This window comes from Sesamum indicum, unplaced genomic scaffold, assembly GCF_000512975.1.
Source record: "Sesamum indicum cultivar Zhongzhi No. 13 unplaced genomic scaffold, S_indicum_v1.0 scaffold00200, whole genome shotgun sequence".
NCBI classification, from domain to species: Eukaryota; Viridiplantae; Streptophyta; class Magnoliopsida; order Lamiales; family Pedaliaceae; genus Sesamum; species Sesamum indicum.
Window position 1 is genome coordinate 66,358 of NW_011628095.1, and position 3,741 is coordinate 70,098.

Consider the following 3,741-nt stretch of genomic DNA (forward strand, 5'->3'; position numbering starts at 1 on the left):
GGACTCTGACCGAGTCCAAATCAGCTCTACAAAACAGCAGGAGATCATCCGCAAATCCCAGTTGGAATACTCTTGCTAGCTCACACTTCCAGTGATACGTGAATTGCATATCCTGCTCAATTAATTGCAGATAACCAATATGCAGAACTTCCATAATAAGCACAAACAGGAATGGGGATAAGGGATCTCCCTGACGAAGTCCTCTCGTTCCATCAAAGAACCCATGAGGATTTCCATTAAGTCCAACCGAAAAGGAGGTCGTCGAGATGCATTCCTCTATCCACCTTGTGAAGGTTGGTGGAAACCCAAATAGTTGCAAGGTCGCCACAAGGAAGTCCCATTCAACCGTGTCATAGGCCTTTCTAATGTCCACTTTAAGTGCGCATCTAGGGGGAAGTCGCGTCTGATTATATCCTGTGAACAGTTCCTGAGCAAGCAGAATGTTGTCTCCAATGCTTCGTCCCGGGATAAACGCTGCCTGACTCGGATTGATTAGCTTGTCCAGCACCACACTCAATCGTTGGACAAGTAATTTAGCAATGATCTTATATAAAACATTGCAGCATGATATAGGTCTAAAATCACCAACAGTCATAGGATTATGTACCTTTGGGATTAAAGCCAATAATGTAGAGTTAACTTGCTTAAGAAGTTTCCCGGTGGTGAAGAAATTCAGTACCGCCCTTGTAACCTCAGTCCCCACCACGACAGCCAGGATATTTCAGTTGGGGTTTGTTGATGATGTGATATTATTTTGCTGTGCTGATATGGACTCTCTAAGAATCTTTAAAGCAGGTCTGGATCGTTTTGCCGAATGGTCGGGTCTTAGAATATGGACTCTCTAAGAATCTTTAAAGCAGGTCTGGATCGTTTTGCCGAATGGTCGGGTCTTAGACTGAACATACAGAAAAGCCACTTGATTATATCATGGTTAGCGCAAGCATTGCGTGAGGAGATGTTGGCACTACTCGGATTTTAGGAAGGGGTTCTTCCAATGAGGTATCTGGGGTTACCACTTATATTGTCTCGACTGACTATTGCAGATTGCCGTCCACTATTACTGAAGATTGACAAACGGATAGCTGGATGGGAAGGTACCACTATATCTTAAGCTGGTAGAGTATAAATTATTAAATCTGTACTTATATCATTGAGTATTTACTAGGCATCGGCATTTATATTACCAAAGAAAGTTATTAATGAAATAGAGAAAAGGTTGCGAGCTTTCTTGTGGAAGGGAACGACGAATAGTGGATATGCCAAGGTTGCGTGGAAAGATATATCCCGACCTAAGGAGGAGGGAGGACTTGGATTCAAGGATATCAGTACCTTGAACCGTGCATTGATGATAAAAAAACTATGTGATGACATTAGATGCGACAGGACATCGATTTGGGTTGAGTGGCTGTACCAGGGACGCCTACAACACACCTCTATATGGACGATTACGGACCATGGCGGCTCATGGGGATGGAGGAAAATCCTTCGATTACGGATGTTTCTCCGAACCATGGTAGACTACCAGATTGGAGATGGGAGGAATTTCTTCTTGTGGCAGGATCCATGGCACCACCTTGGCCCTCTTTGCGACACCTTCCCACTTGGACTAGATGAGTCATCCAGACTAAGCATGGTGATTCATGAAGGAGTATGGCAGTGGCCCCTTATCACGGATATTGAGTGTTTGGAGATCACACATGTACTACCCACTATTTTTGGAGGGGACGATCGTATAATTTGGGAATGATCGACCAACAGCACAGGCTATCTGTGAGTTATTTGACCCACCAGGACCGAAAGTAGGCTGGTCTTCACTACTTTCAGGATCACTCAAAATCCCACGTCACATATTTATTCTATGGCTTGCCATCCAAGAAAGTTGGCTACAACAGACAAACCATGGCTTGCTCACCTTGGCCCATGTATCTTATGCAATGAAGGACAGACCGAGACACATGCACATTTATTCTTCCAATGCAGATTTAGTCGAAGATGTCTCACGAAAATTCGAAGAACGATACGATTCTTATGGCCCAATAGAGAGTGGAAAGATGACATTACATGGGATTCACAGAGATGGAGGGGTAAACACATAATCAACATGTCTTATAGAGCACTACTTGCAGCATGTGTATACCACATTTGGAAGGAAAGAAACCTGAGACGATTCGATCACACTGAGAGGACGCTTACTACCATAGCATTACTGATCATTGAGGACATTAGACAACGAATCCATAGCATCTCACTCACTAGATCAGTCAGTACACGTGCATTATTTCGATTATGGCGAATCCCTTGGTCTGTCGAGGGATAAACCATTTGGGGACCATATTGTTGTACTGTACCATTTGTACTCAATGAAACTTACTTTTACCAAAAATAAAAGGTTTAACATGGGTCACCAGGTACGGGGTTGCTTCGATTAGGACCCCTTGATGAACCTTCTGCACTATCAAGTAATTGTAGCGCATCGAAAGAGTTATAAGTAACGATATCTTTACCCCTCTCCTCCCGACTGGGCCCCGCTGCATTTGGACGGGTACCACGGTCTTCTATCTGCTGCTCCATAGTGTGAGGTGTTGGTTGGTCTCTAGTTCTTTCAGTCACCACTGGGCCTCGCAGTGCTCCCACTTTGGGAACATACACATTGACCGGTGGCTTGATAGATTTGGATTTGTTGATAGTGCACTCCTTGGCTGACTGTCCCATTGTCGTACAGCTAGTGCACCTCGGGGGTAGCCATTCATACTCCACATCCATTTTGCACGGTAATTCTCCTCCTTCCTCATCTGGTGTCATAATAAGTGGGGTATTGGACAAGATCATTAGTCCCTGTTAGGCAGCATTTATACCAGGAAGAAGCATTGGAGATAACATAATGCTAGCGCAAGAACTATTCACGGGCTATAACCAGATACGTCTTCCCACAAGATGTGCAATGAAAGTTGATATTAGGAAAGCCTATGACACGGTGGAATGGGACTTCCTATTAGCGGTGATGCAGATGTTCGGATTTCCACCAATATTTATCAGATGGATTGAGGAGTGTGTCACCACGGCCTCATTTTCGATAGGACTCAATGGAAAACCACACGGATTCTTTGCTGGAGCAAGAGGACTACGATAGGGTGATCCTCTATCTCCATACCTTTTCGTGCTGGTTATGGAAGTTCTGCACTTAGGATTCCTACAGCTTATTGAACAAGATATGCAGTTTTCCTTTCACTGGAAGTGTGAGCCTGCAAGTGTCTTTCAGCTGGGATTTGCAGACGACATACTTCTTTTCTGCAAAGCTGATATAGACTCAATCAGAGTTTTCAAAGTGGACATACTTCTTTTCTGCAAAGCTGATATAGACTCAATCAGAGTTTTCAAAGTGGGACTTGATCGTTTCGCGGAGTGGTCGGGTCTCCGATTGAATGTGCAAAAAAGTCACTTAATTATCTCCCGATCCGCTCAAGAATGGAAAGATCAGATGTTGGCGGTCTTGGGCTTTCAAGAAGGGCACCTCTCGATAAGGTACCTGGGTCTTCCTCTGATTTCATCTAGATTGACTATTGCTGACTGTCAACCACTTTTATCAAAAATGGATGCACGAATTATGGGATGGGAAGGACTCTCATTATCTTATGCTGGGCGGGTACAAATCATCAAATCCATACTTTCATCTTTGAGTTTGTATTGGGCGTCTGCGTTTATACTTCCTAAGAAAATTATCAAGGAAATTGAGAAGAGGAT